Below are 14,124 nucleotides of genomic sequence, written 5' to 3'. Positions count from 1 at the left end.
TTTTGACATTTATTCGTTTCGATATGATTGCGTTGTCATATTATGTAAAAGTAAAGCATCATATTTTACTAAAATTGTATTTGTATATAACAAAAGAAGTCACAAGTCATTTGGCTTTTCTGAATCAAAGAAATATGATTATGAACATATGCCTCAAAATAGATCGAGAAATATTGCTTTAGTAAGTTTATTCTGCGATTCGTTTTCTCCGATGAAATTTATTTTTTTTAATGCAATGTGGAAATTGAATCATTTCGACTTAAACGAATCATCACGAGTGTTCGACTACTGCTATCGAATGATTCAACGACCGAGTCACCAATATTCGATAAATTAAAGGAACAGACAGATATAACAAAACAGAGCGAAACACTCGCGCGTACTCCTGTAAGAATGTTGCAAGAAAACGTCAGTTAGAACGAACGAAGACCTAATTTAAACGGACACAGGATAATTGCACGCCAGATGACGACGCTACCAACGCAATGCAGGACGTTACTGACATAATTCGTTCCTTTCCAGAACGACCTGTCTCCAGTCAGACAATGTTTTCCAGTGTCCTAGAATTTAGACCGTAGACACCTGACTGTTCCGTAGAACGTTAAGTTTTTGTCAATATAAGTGGACAGCAATTTTCTCGAGTCGTCTGCTTAGTCGTTGAAACAATACTCGAAGAGTCTCGTTACCTTCTTCGCAGCGACTAGAAAAAGTCGAGAAATTGGATGGCGATCCCGTAACTTTGATACGTTGCATTCGCATAACAAAACAAGATGACGTTGAAGAACCGTGATTTGTTGCTTGTAAATTAGTAGATTGCTTGGAGAGGAAGCGAACTGGCAACGCGTAATTGCCTACGGGAAGCGGTACGTAGACAAGACTGAGATATATGAAACTTCATTCAACTTTGCCTGCTTTGACGTGTAACTTCGTTCGGTTATAGCTCGTTTCCTATTTGCCAGATGTCCCTGTTGAAGAGAAGTTTATTGTATTTCTCGGCCTTTTGTGATTCGCAGTGAGAGCAATATGCAGGAGGAAGAAGAATTCCGTCGGAAGGTCTTGCTTGGCGAACCTTTAACTCCGTCGACCGTCTACGGCATTTTTCCTAATTGAACCAAGCGCGACAGACTGGAACCGGCAAAAGTCTCTCTTCTCGCTCGGAAATTCCCCGTTGCTCGTTGGCAAATTGCTCGCGAAGGCTCGTCGACGAACGAGATATCATATCCTCGAGATATCATATTTGAAGAGGCGGAACGTGCATGTAAGCAAACGTATTTCGTCGAAAGAAGAAAACTGGAACGATGGAATACTCGGTGCCTCGGCTTTCTTCCTGAAATCTATTCTACTCTTTTGTGGACACCGAAGACTTTGAATCGCTATGTACTGGAAATAATGCCGATATTCTTGTCTGCCTGATATTCCTTTGCTTAAATTTAATCAACTGTCACTGATCATCGTTGATTCGAAGATCAAAGATGAAATGATTTTCGAATACGAACGATGGTTGCAGAGGCAGGGAAAGCGTAACGGGAATCCCCAGGAAGTCGAAAAGGTAAGTTTCTGCTCTTGCAACTCCATCACGAGCCGGTATTGTGACCAACAAGTCACGCGAGAATTTCTGTCCCTTTTAGTTTCGTTCCCTAGCGTCTTTTTTCTCCCGGGGCTCTCGTAGACGGTGCATAACCCGAGAGAACCTAGATCGATGCCTCGTCCTCGAGGAGACGCTTCAACGTGGATTATATCACACTTGGAGCGTCCAGCACAACGAGACCTCCCCAAGGAGCTTGTCGAAGCTTCGACGTTGGACGAACATACAGAATTCGACAATAATGGATTAATCGTAGTAAGATGCCCGTGTATCACACGAAACTATGTTCTGAAAAGTTTCTACTAGTTGCGAGCTGGAGTAATTGTAAATTGTTCATTAGCAAAAAACAAGCAATAAACAAAGCGTAAATAAGCCATGGAATGGGATGAAACTGAGAGTAACTAAAAAGCGAGTGTAATATTCAAAGCTCTCTTTGTTGGTATAATGAGTCGTGGCTTTTTTCGCTCTGAAATACGAGTTAACAAAAAATCTACAGAGTTCCGAGAAATTCTTAAGTGCTTTGTTTCTATCTCATAGTAAGCCAAGTTAAATTCTAACAAATTTGTTTAACAAGATGCTTTTGTAAATTTCTTTATATTTCTATCTTTTCATTTTATTATCTGAGGCTTTTCTTGTTTAATCCATTAACGACCTAAAAACTTGCTATAATACTTATCATAATAATTAAATTTGTTTAAATATCACGAAACAAACAAACGAACAATTCGTACGCAATTTCCCCAATCTCCTAACTCTACTTCAAATTTCCAATTTTCCTGCAAGGATTAGGATAAATCGGAGATTAAAGAGTTTACGAATTGCTTTGGTTTATGAACGATGATTAAAACGGTGGGATTAGTAGCGATAGGATAGAACACATCCTGTTTTGCAATTTCAAGCGTAACAATTGCAACGCGGTAACGTTGAATAACGTGATTTATCGCTGCGTTTAACTTGGCGAATAAATTTCGGAAAGCCTCGCGGTATTCGGTGGAAATAACGTCTGGACATTTTTTAGCGGCACGTATAGACGCTTCTTAGTCGGTAGCGATGCTAAAAGCATTTTTTCGATTCATTAATCACCCGTATCTGCGCTGACGACGGCGCTCCATGTATCCCGCGGTTTTCCTTTCTCCTCGAGACGGCCGACAGCCGATTATTCCTCGCGCGAAACGCTAAAATATATTACTTATTTTCACGCCGCGATTCCCATTCTCCATAATTCTTTTGCGAGACCACGACAGCGACGTATTTTCTCAACACTTCGGCTACATTGTTAAAATCGCCTTCCCTTGATGTACGTTCGCTTCGAATATTCCAACTTTTGGTACTGTAAACTGGAGAAAATAATTTCTCTAACATTTTCACCGCGTACCATGCAAATTAAAATATTTATATTTGTTTGAAGTATTTCGCTGTAACGTTACATTTCTTTGATGTTTTATGAATTTTGTACTCTTTCATATTCTGCTGCATGTTAATTACCTGCCAATTGCTGTCGTACTGAAGGTACGCCGTATAAAGTAACAATCAGGATTTTACTCATATGGCCGTTACATTGACATTTTTCTCTCTCCATTAATGATTCATTTGTTTACTGCTTTATTGTCCGTTTATTTTATAATAATTAATTTAATGCTGTAATCAGAGATTTTGCGAGATATTTTAAATGGTCGTTTAATCTGTGTACCGTAGTTAGATACATACTGTAGCAATCAATATTAAAATTACCAGAGTAATTATCTTTCAGGAATTTACAAAATACTTTTAATAATATCACGATACGGTGATTACAAATTTTTTATTCGCTTATTTACATCTTACTTATCTGGAGTCTACTCGTTTATTGACAGACTCAAATATTTATAACAATTTACTCTTCTTTTCTTTGAATCTTGTAGAAAGCGTAGAAATTACACTAAAAGTGCTCGACACTTACATATTGATGTTTCCTTAGCCTGCAGTATGTAAAATCAAGTATCATCTCCCGATACCTACTTCTTTTTTCTTCTTTTACCGATGTCCCATTTCCCGACACCTTTACGCTTCTCTTATCGCTGCTATTTCTAATTGCTGAAATTTTCTTTACCATTGCTTCTTGTCACCAGTAATTTCTAGTACCTCTGTGTACTCTTTTCATTGCTACGGTTTCTCTTTCCGATGCCCTTGTATCATATTTCCCGTCTCAAAAGTAAGAACATCTTTTTAATTTTTTTTAATTCTCCAAATGTTTTTCAGGATTCGCCAGCTTTTCTCAAAGACGAGAGAACCGAGAACTGGCAGACTGTGTTTCAACATTTCAAGCTGAGAGAGGGGGAATGCATCTGTTTACGCGGTAAATTGCTCGTGTTGACGATTCACGGTCGTTCATTCAAGTAGAAACGGGCGCAAGGGTAGTCCACGTTAAAGCGGAAGACACGCGATGAAAAACGGGTCTCGCGAATCCAAAGCCGTCTTAACGTGGCGAAAGAGTGAAAGGGGAAGGGGCACGGAGTCAAAACAGTGGTGAAGGAACGAAGGAATTTCCCTTGGTTCTTTTCCCCCGGAGAAACCATGAGCGGAACGGTTGACACTTCGCCCGGAGACAAACGCTGGAAAAATGAAGGCGGCCGTCGCTGGACCGAATCCCGGCCGTATTTCAACCCAGTGTAAACACATTTTCAGACAATGACAATTCCAGCCGGCTGCGACCCGCGTAAATAATGGACACGCCGCACCGTACGCCCGCTCGAACCACCGCGACACTCGCATTTTTTCCTCTCTCTATATACGACCAGCTCCGCCCAACTTATCCCACAGATTCCACTCTTCTTCCTTTCTACTCTCCCCTCGCCTCTAACATTTTCTTCATCCTTTTTCTAGGTGAGCTCGAACTGCCAGAAGGTTCTAGAGATGTGACCGACGATGCTCATATTCTTTGCCAGACCTTTCCAGACCCTCGATGTTTGTCGATTTTTGGAAGATTCTGCCAAGTAAATTGTACGCAAGGTACGTCTATTTATTCTGTAGATTTCGCTGTGCCGTGTTATAATCGCGTCGTGTTTCTTTGTATTGCGTTAAGAGTCACTTTATGATAAACGTGTACAAGATACAGATATCGGTTTAGGATAGGTCTCCAATGGAAAGTAAATTTTCCAATTCATATTAGGTATTCTTTTGGGAATAAACGTAAGTAGAAATAATATAAAAGAAATATCGAGGATCTTCATCTGAAAAACAGCAACGTCCGTATCATAAACCTCGCTGAACTCGTGACATACCTTGACTATTCCTAACAGAGAACACGAGCAAGAAGATATAAGATACCCTGCTAAATGTACTTAAGGAAGAACATAAGTTGAATAAGAAGAGGAAGTAGATAAGCGAAAATTGATATCCTAAACAAGGTGTCGTTGGCAAGAAGCGTCTTCCGTCATTTGAAGTGGCTGCTTACATTTTTCCAGCCCGCTACCGTCTCTTCTTGCCTTTCTATCTCAACAATTCTTGAAGTTTTCACAGGCAACGCGCTGCTTTTGGCGCTCGGCCGTCCATCCATCACCGGTCGACACGGCCTCCTTTCCGTCGCGTCGCCTCGGCGGCTACCTATAGATTTTAAGCGAGAAAGAGAGAGAGAGAGAGAGAGAGAGAGAGAGAGAGAGAACTGCGATGGCTCTCCTGTGGGAGAGGAAACGGTTGTCAGCTGGCAAAAATGCAGAAGAAAAGTGGATGTGTCCGAGGGCCCTTCCTCTTACGACGTAGCCTCGCCGCGCCGGTCAGACGTGTGTCGCCTCGAGGATTTCCACCAGGAGATTCACCATAGACTTCGAACTTATCGATCCACGGAATCGTTCGACCACCAGGATTTTAAGTAATACATCTTCCACGGGATAAAAGTGTGCCGCTCTGGCTGGGATTTTTCTCTCGCAGGAATTGCCTTTCGTTTGATCTGCCCGCCGGAAAGGGTTAGCACTCGATCTAAATGAAAATTCTTTAGCCTGTTGCCATGACTTTGAGAAATGGTACTCTCAAAGGTCTATAGAGTAACAATTTCAAATTCTCAAGGAATTTTCATGATAGAATAAATACAGTAATATTGTATTTCGAGATTTAGACGTTTGGTATTACAAAAGTCGAGAAAATACGATAAAATTAATGGAACAACTATTGAAGTTTGGAGAAATCTTTACGATGAGATTTATAGACTAACAATTTAACGTATAAAGAAAATCTTTACAACAAGACCCATAGACGTTTCAAGACTCGAAAGGATAAATCGATCGTTTTTTCAAACAGTTTACAAGCAAAAAAAGAATTGCTAGGAAGCATCTATTACTCTTAAACGATTCTTATTCGAAATAGAATAACCACGGGCACAAATCTTGCTGTGGCAAGCAACGAGAAACGATCGAAGTTATATTTCGATCTTTACATTCGTGGTGGTCTAAGGACTAAGTGCGCACGTCCGATTAAGCTTAAGGATATTCCAGTCGCAACGGAGCGATTTCACCGATCCTTGACCCATAAATCTCGTGTACCTTGGCGGATTAAGTAGCCTGCTTTATCGCCGTCCGGCGTGAGTTCTCGGTACTGGGATCTCAGCGACTCGGAATTAGCCTCGAGGCATTAAATCACAAGCGCGTGTATTGGTCGCGTGCCTTGGATTCTCGAATTCGAGGATCCTTCTATTGTCGAAAGATTATCTCTGTTTGATCCAAGATCCTTTTTAAATCCTCTCGACCAAAGCTTATACACATCCGCAGACGAGACAGTGAGCTATGGATTCGACGCTTTTTGCAGTTTTTGATGTTTAATGACAATGATATTTCTTTTTCTCTATTTTTCGTTGAACACAGAAAACTCAGGGATATTTTTTCCGCCGAATGTAATCCCATGTTGATATGTATCGCGATAAAGGTACGACGAATTTGAAAGCGTAGAAATCGACAAAACACGACGGTAAAATTGTACGATTAGGCTAAAGCGAACATATTAGTAGCTAAAGTATACATATTAACCTAGTTTCGCTGGCTCGTCGAGAGTAGTTATAACGCTATAACACGTTACGAGAGCACGTTCATCTATGTCAAATCGCTGAATCAGCGAACATTCGGTGAAATATTGTGGAAATTGTTGCGCATTGTGAAACTCAATATAAATGGTAATGTAGGGTTTCAGGATCGACAGCGAGTGTTCGATGAAAACGTCGAAATTCCATGGCGCCGATGTTGTTGTTTTCGCCAAAACTGTGCGTCGCATTTTCGCCACATTCCCCGCAAGTTTTCGTTTTTAACCAACGCTATCGTTGAATAATTCGAATAACTCCTCTGCTCTCTGAAAATCGTAAAAGGCAGCCGCGTAGTTTCGCCAAGTTCGACTAATCTCCATGAGTGCATATGATGAAGCGAAACTGCGAACGTACCGAATCATCGTTCTTCGGTCAACCATTTTAATTATTCACTATTCAACTCCCGCGAACTTTCAGGTTAAAGTAGACCTTGCACTTGGAATTGCTCGCGTAAACGCGAATTAACGGACTTGCAACGCCAACTTTCGCGATTTCCATTTAAACCCAAAATTGTATTTCGAAAAATTATCTATGCATCCAGTGATTTTGATTCCAGGCAAACGTAATAATTCAGATCGATGTTTCTAGAAATGAAAATTACGCTTTCACGAGCACAGGTGAAAGCGACAATACCTACGCTATATGTTTTTCCTTTCCCAAATGAATTTTAGAATTTAATATCTTGCCAATCAATCACATTTTACCAAAACTATGTCTATGAAATTTCAGTATCTGTGTATATGTATGCAAAGTAATATTCAGGTATCCTGCGAAAACTTATGTAAACTTGAGAAATAATTAGGAAATTGTTGAAACGTTTAAAAATGATTATTTTAATTATTATTATTTAAATTATTATTTCAATATTATCTGATCAATTGGTTTCTCCTCTGTAATCGTCGATCACTGAGCCTCTCTTTCCTTGAGTCTCGACTGAGCACGGTGTATTAAAACGAACAGGAAACAACGAAAAATACGGTATCCATGTTTCTGCGCAATTCGGAGAAGGAAATTAGAATTTCATAAACGGCTGTCGTCGAAGAAATTTAAATAAGACGATATCGACGTGACAGGCCGCGCATTCAGATTCATCCCGTCCATTTTGATTTTATAGTAGCGATCTAATTTTACCAACCTCACCCCCTTGCATCGTTACAGCCACCTTTATATTTCGAAGAATCGCGTTGAGCTTCTAAAGGAGGCCATGGACCGGTGTGCTGCGAGCTTGATTTGTTTCTCCAGCATCGACCACGAAATTTATTATACGCCCTTCTAAATACAAAGTGTGACGCCAAAGATGGTGGATGGGGGAATGAAAGAAGGCGTAAATTCGCAGCGAGGGAAGAAGGTCATTAAGCAACGGTATTCGACAAATGGAGACGCGAAATTAAAAAACGTTCCTTCCTCGGTGACGGATTTCACTGTCAGAAAATTGGTATTTTGTTTCACTAATCGCTCTTTTCCAACAAGTATTTTGGAAATTCGAACAGGGCAGCTACCCCAATGTTGAACTTCGAAAAAAATTAATTATTTAGTTTTATAAGGAATGTTCATATTATGACGTTACGCTATTTTTCCATTTATGAAGCTGATTATCGCAATCTCTGAATGACTGAAATGGCGATTGAAGCTCGTTTGCCAGCCATAAACAATCTAATTTTAAGCTAGAAATGGCCGCACACGTGCATTTCCAACCTTTCTTACTCAAGTATAGTCAACCGGTACGTATTTGACGAGCGACATTGTGATACGTCACTCAATGTGCCAGCCAAATGCATAGGTACGCTGATGTTGGTTGGATCGCATATTCACATGCATTTACAATTCAAAATGGAATTGTATATAGCTTAAAAAATAAGTCTCGAACTACACGTAAGATTTTCTCATCGTTTTTAATATCTAGAGTCAACCGTGTGCATCTTGTTTGACCGATTCCTTTCTTGCGATTAGTCCAAATGTGAAGGCCACTTCTGTTCATATCTTTCTATCGGTCTTTTCGCTGGTTTCCAAGGAACAAAAGTGAAGATTCTTCATTTATGAAGCAACAATGCAGGTCTTGAGTTATCGCGAGACACAGTGTCCTTGTTCGAAACTGAATTCGACGTCCAGAAAACTGGCCGCGAAATCGGTCGATAGGGAGGCGAAGAAAAGAAGAATCGGTGCTACTCAAAGCGGTAAAAAACGGAATTCAGTCGACCAAAGAGTAGCGGAGGAGCGAGATGAAGGTAGAGAAAAGAGGATAAAGCGTATCGGTTGAAACCAATAACTTCCACCGTCGCGGCTTTGTGTGCGTGAATACGTCGGTGGAACACGGTGCCAGCAAGTTTCGGCTAGGAATTTCAAAATTTACAGCCGCCACGGGCAAGATCGAGTTTTGATGGACTATGAAATGGCGATTTGGCCGGTCCACCGGATTCGATTCTCAACTTCCAAGGTCGATACCACGACAAGACATAGTATCGTTTCCTGTTCTTTCCCTTTCTTTTATTTCAAGAAAGGATCGATCTTTGGTATTCCGCGTTGCTTGATGTTGAATTTTTTTTTAAATCGACACCGTACAACGAATAACAGAGAAGATGGGATTTTTTCGCTTGATAAGAGAAAAATTCAAAGAGATCGAAGACTAAGATGAAACAGGAATGACGAAAATGAAAAATTACAGCTACGCTGTTTTCCCATCGAACAGTGACGTTGCACTGCAGTCGTCAGAAAAACGAGAACTTGTCCACCGATGTCGCTGTTTCCATCTCCCCTGTCCTTTCCCCTCCCTGAAAGCACACCCCTTTAGCTCCAAACGCTCTCGATCCATCCCATCGAACGAAAAGACTGGTTCGTTGCTGATTGCTCTACTGTGACCCATATTTTGACATGAACGTTTTGACACGATGCGTTCGACTGCGCCACCCGATTGTCAGTGTACCATCCATTATTTTTGTCTTACGTTCGGTCGCATTTCATTGGAAATGGAAGTATCTTTCTGATCTGATGTGATTCGATTTGGGAATATGTACGCTCCGATCCGTTAATCACCGGACACTTTCATGCTATAAAATTGCGCTTCATTTGTGTTTCATCGTATAAAATAGCGTAAAATTAAATTCAACCGAGTAACTTATGGATAAGTAATAGAATTAATCTAAAAAGTCGTATCCATATTCTAATAATCATTTTGTCTCGCAAAATATCAAGCGACTTAGAAAGAGAAGTGTATGGGAGCTCGCGTAAAATAAACAATAAGTGTTTGAGGTGTCAGAATTATTTTTGCTTTGATGAAAATACGATATAAACGGAAGGAAATTCACGTTCGAGTCAGTCGGCGTTCGAAATGAGGTAGAAAGCGTCGTCCGACGTGGCGGTGCATTAGGAAACCCTTAGTGCACGAAAGCTGAAAACACTGCAATCCTGTCCATTCAAGGAGCAACCGACACAGCGTTAGCCCAATTCCTCGAATACCTACTGCGCTATAAATCATGTGGTCGGAACGTACGTGAGGTGTTTCGTTGGGACTTTGGCTTTTATCTGCGGCAAATTGCGTGCAGTAAGAGAGATCGAAACACGTCAGGTTCTCCTTTCCGTTTTTGCACTCCACGGGCACGCCTCCTACAATTGGCGTACAGTTTACTTCATACACGCTCTATGCCTGTTTACCATAGCCGGCTTTTATTCAATGATCGTATCTACATGGTATGTAAAAGAAATGTCCACTAAATGCTTTGTACGGTGGCTTGTTTTGCATAGAAACTATCAGGGGAAAAAAATGGAATGTCGCGAAAAAAGTTTCTTTGATAGATTTTCACGTGTGTCCAATTCGACCGCGACGGAAATAAGAGAAAGGAAATGTGAACAAAGCGGCATATGGTTCAAACGAGGGACACTGGGACAAAGCGGAAGAACAGCACGAAAGCAATTAACACGGTCGAACTGGTTCAATCAAAAGAAGCAAACCCCTCGAAATTATTGTCCTCAGTCGTAAAGACAGGCTCGGCCAATCGTGGAAATATTCTCTGCGCCAGACGTTTCCCCTTCCATCGTTCTGGTTCTTCGTTCTGTCTTCGCGTACCATTTCATTTGCATCTTTGAACGTCCCAAAATTATTTTCTTTTCTCCTTTTTATTCTCTGCCAGGGTAAATTTAATCTGGCGTTTCGAAAATTAGGCGAGCTTAGAATGAACCCAACCCCGGGTTCTAAATTGGAATTAAGTCCGATCTCGGACGTGGGTCTATGTACGTTCGCTTTGAATTAGGTTTGAATTAGGTTAGAAAACACGATTACATGCTCGCCGCGTGTGTTTTTACAAATTTCATGGATGCGGAGAATGGATAGGGAAGGGGGGAAGGGAAGGGAACGACGGGCAAGTTCATTGAGAAGCGGGTGCTTCATACTGCGAGTCCCGGCCGCCGCGTTTTTTCTACCTTTTCGTTCTCTTTATCTTTGCCGGGCCGCAATTTTAATTAAATCGCATCGCGGCCGGGAATGAATTACAACTGAAGTTTCATTTCAACATTTTCGTTCGTTCCTTTTTCACTTGTTTTCCTTTTCGCGGCCGCGCGCGCGAGCATTCCTTTTTCAAAAGAAATTAGGACGGCCGTAAACCACCGGGCGAGCCATCGAGCTGTGCGCTCTAATTTTTACCCTTTTCGTTGTGAATAGTATCTCCTTTATTCGTGTATCAGCACCTCGACATAGAATCGTAGATTTACGTTAAATTATTACAACCAAGGATAACGATTCTCAGACTCGGATGAAAGTAAGTTGGACACTCGACAACCGTTCCTTGTTAGACCCTATGTCGACGCATCGTGTTTGAATTTCACGTCGGTGTTATTTGTCATCTTTATATTTTCAATGGCCGTGCTACACACGAGAGTGCGTTTTACCATTACAATTACAAGACTGTCGAATCACGTCACCGATGTAATATTATAACGACGTCGCATCATTCATTTGCATCGAACCTTGGTTCCATCTGGTCCACCTCTTTGACAATGTTTCGCGGTTGCTAAAGATCGGGATTTTACGTGTTACTCCCCTTCAAAATCCCTCGTCTGGTAATTTCACGACAGTTGTCATAAATCTTTGAGCGTTTCGTCCGTGCCAGCGACGATTTTTAAAATACTTGTGAAAGGATTGAAACTTTTTGGTTGGTAGCAAAACTCGGTTCGCTGTGAATGAAAAGGAACGTGGCTGCTCTTTCACGATGTCCTTGCACGTTCAAAGAAAACTTCTCTCAAAAAATTGCACTTAGATACGTCTCGTGAAAACTTGTTACGACGATTCCTTGGAAATAAGTAATAGAGCACGTTCATATGTCAGACGCGTTTGCACGTCACCGATAAAATCGCATTCCGGCGGAGATAATATCGCCAGGGAGAATTTCAGCTTTTATTTTATGCTCTCGTAACCGTCTCGAGTCGAGATGCGTTTTTTATCCGCTGTCACAAACACTCAACACAGCATTCTTCCGAATGGTCTTTTCTTCGAATTCATACGCTGTACGCGTATGCACAGTTAACGCGGTCTTTCATCTCCGATTTGATATCTGCTCGTGTGAAACCACCTTTGTGTATCCATACAAGACTTTGAGACTACACTGGCGTGCTTGTAAGTGTATTCTCTTAATCTTTTAATCGCTTAATCTCCGAAGCGCAATTAGCTACTGCGCTAACTGTATTTAACAATTAACTATAGAACTACGAAAGCGATCGTCTTTTAGAAATTTTAGAAACATTATTAATAATATTTAAGAAATCGTATAGATATCATAAAATTTTTGAAGACGTTTGAAATTTTATAGGTTTACAGTGGTAATATATAGATAAAGGCTTCTCTATTCGAAGGCTTGCGTTATATATTTTTTCATCTCGATTTATTTAATACAAGTTTCACACTTTAGTTTTAATGTTAAACGTTACAAGTCGTTGTCCGCCAGAATTTGTCCAGTCGTTCTTACGACGATTCGCACGTCTAATGGTGCTCGTAGCGTAGAAGTATCTCGTTGAATCCACAGACTCCTCTTTGCCCAGCTCTGTCTTCGTAATCGAGTCAGGATCGAGCAAACTGAGAAATTACTTTGGCTGCTATAACATTGAGCATAGCACGTAATTTCTACTGTTACCACGAAACTTTTACCACATATGAATACGTGCTCGTTCGACACTTGGCTGCTGTTTACGAGGCAAACTGTGTCGCGTGTGAATTACAAGATACGGGAATTATGTTTAGAAGATTTCATCTTCAATTCTGGGCGACGCCTTTCGGGAGACATTCTAATTCTCGTCTAGAAGGTAAAGGAGGAATAGTTGAATAAATCTTTATGCCCGGTGCAACGGTACATTACCATATATCTAATAACAAACTCGGTTCACGGTGCTCCGCTTAAATTAAGAAAATAAAAATATGGAAACGAAGCTTGGCCCATCTCTCAGCCAGGGATTCTAGGGGGAGATGACACGGTAGAGATTAATGTACGTGGTAACCAGTTCGTGGAGAGGAAGCCCTGTATCAGGTACACGACGTTCGAGCAGATTTTTATCTTCCTGCTGGACACTACAACTTTCGCGTAGAATATTTAATTAGACGCGGCAATAGCGTATATCATAAAAACTTGGAAACTTTTACAGATCGTAGCCACGAAATTATATTCCTCGGTAGCATCAGGGTTACTTCTCTCCAGACACTTTAACTTTAGCAATGTTTTACATGACGATCGTCGAGAAACGTTATTACCCCTTTGCTATATACAGGACGTTACGAAATATGTGAAAGATATTTATGTACTTCATAATGTGGCTTCTGGGTAGCTCATATTATGCTCATGCTTCGTGTTTCTCATTCTGATATAACAGCCGAAATTCTATCCATATCCTATATCATCATTTGTTTTGGTTCCTATAAGTCTTAATTAGAAACGCGAAGTTTGGATGATATAGGAACAAAGTCTTTTGTTAGCTAATTCATCGATGCCAATAAATTTAGAAACATAAAATAAAATTGTTTGTAACTTATATCACGTATCTTGCGACGTTCGTTACCATAATATATAAGCTAGGAATCAAAGGTCAAAGATGCAGATCGTATTTACATGTTTAAATTTATTCCAACTCATCTTTTCATAAATATTTCCCTCTCTTATCTGTGGAGAGCCTAAACGTTTCTAAAACTTGACTCTTCCAGATATCCAAATTCCTCGCACGAACGTTGGCAAGCTTCGGCAAAGGGAATAATGGAAATTTCAGGCAAATGATGAAGGATATTCATAAGAGGGTTGGCATAGGTAGGGAGTTTTGGGTGACCAATCAGCCGGAAGGTGGTGGAAACGGCGGGGAATTGATCAGATCGCAGGTAGGTAGGTAGTTAGGCAACCAGCATCGGCGCAGATGCGCTCCATTGCGGAATTTATGATTCGTAAGTGCATAACTCTGCCATTAGCCATGAAATAGTTTCCGGCTATCTGGTCCGCACCATGCGCAACGTGGTCCAAGCGGATGCGGGCCG

The 14,124-nt window shown here is 40.9% G+C and overlaps 1 long non-coding RNA gene across 1 annotated transcript; it reads left to right on the top strand.

Moving 5' to 3' along the window:
* The first annotated feature begins 543 nt into the window (after positions 1-543).
* LOC126925208 (uncharacterized) lies at positions 544-7,251 on the top strand. The gene is made up of 3 exons (XR_007713841.1): positions 544-1,549; positions 1,629-1,840; positions 3,824-7,251. It is a non-coding gene; the product is annotated as an uncharacterized LOC126925208 (long non-coding RNA).
* The last annotated feature ends 6,873 nt before the right edge of the window (positions 7,252-14,124 follow it).

This window comes from Bombus affinis, chromosome 15 (assembly GCF_024516045.1).
Source record: "Bombus affinis isolate iyBomAffi1 chromosome 15, iyBomAffi1.2, whole genome shotgun sequence".
Lineage (NCBI taxonomy): Eukaryota > Metazoa > Arthropoda > Insecta > Hymenoptera > Apidae > Bombus > Bombus affinis.
The sequence above is the reverse complement of the archived record's forward strand: the minus strand, read 5'-3'. Positions and strand labels throughout refer to the sequence as shown.